Below are 770 nucleotides of genomic sequence, written 5' to 3' on the forward strand. Positions count from 1 at the left end.
ATCTCAACTTCCACCACAGACGGCCTAGGTGGATCTATGGTTTGCTTACCCCCTCGAGTAGTAACTTCCATACAATGACCGTCATTCTTTGGATTCTGGATGGTGTTGCTAGGAAGAGTGCCAGGTTGACGTGGGTTCACTGTAGTAGAAAACTGAATCATCTGCTGCTCGAGACGCTTTATTGACACTGCATGGGAATTAACCTTTTGACCAATACCAGACAAGTCGTTTCTCATCTCCTTCACATTCTCATCGGTTGCATCAAACCTTCTCATCATCTTATGCATCATATCTTCAATACGCGCCAGATTTCCTACAGCTTCCCTAGCACCAGATTCCCAATTTTGAGGGGGAACATAAGGTCCAACCCGATCGTTTCTGTTGCCATAGTTGTTACAGTTGTAGTTGTTGTCGTGATTGAAGTTTCCATCCCGGACATATTGACCCTCTCGGTTGTAATTTCCATAGTTCCGAACTTGGTTTCCTTGACCTCGATACCAATTTTCCGTGTTGGATCCTTGAGCGTTAGGACGGAAACCCCCCGTCTAATCATTCACTACATAAACATCCTCTTCATAGTAACACTCTTCAACTGGTGGTGGCGTTCTAGTCAAGTAATTCACAGCATTTACCTTCTCTGCACCTCCGATCACATGCTTCAATACCAACCCCAACTCGGTCCTCATCTGAGCCATCTCCTCACGAACCTCCTCTGCAGACTGATTGTTGTAGCATGAACGGCAAATGTGTTTCTCCCAGTATATGTCCTC

This window comes from Solanum tuberosum, unplaced genomic scaffold (genome assembly GCF_000226075.1).
Source record: "Solanum tuberosum cultivar DM 1-3 516 R44 unplaced genomic scaffold, SolTub_3.0 scf00028, whole genome shotgun sequence".
NCBI classification, from domain to species: Eukaryota; Viridiplantae; Streptophyta; class Magnoliopsida; order Solanales; family Solanaceae; genus Solanum; species Solanum tuberosum.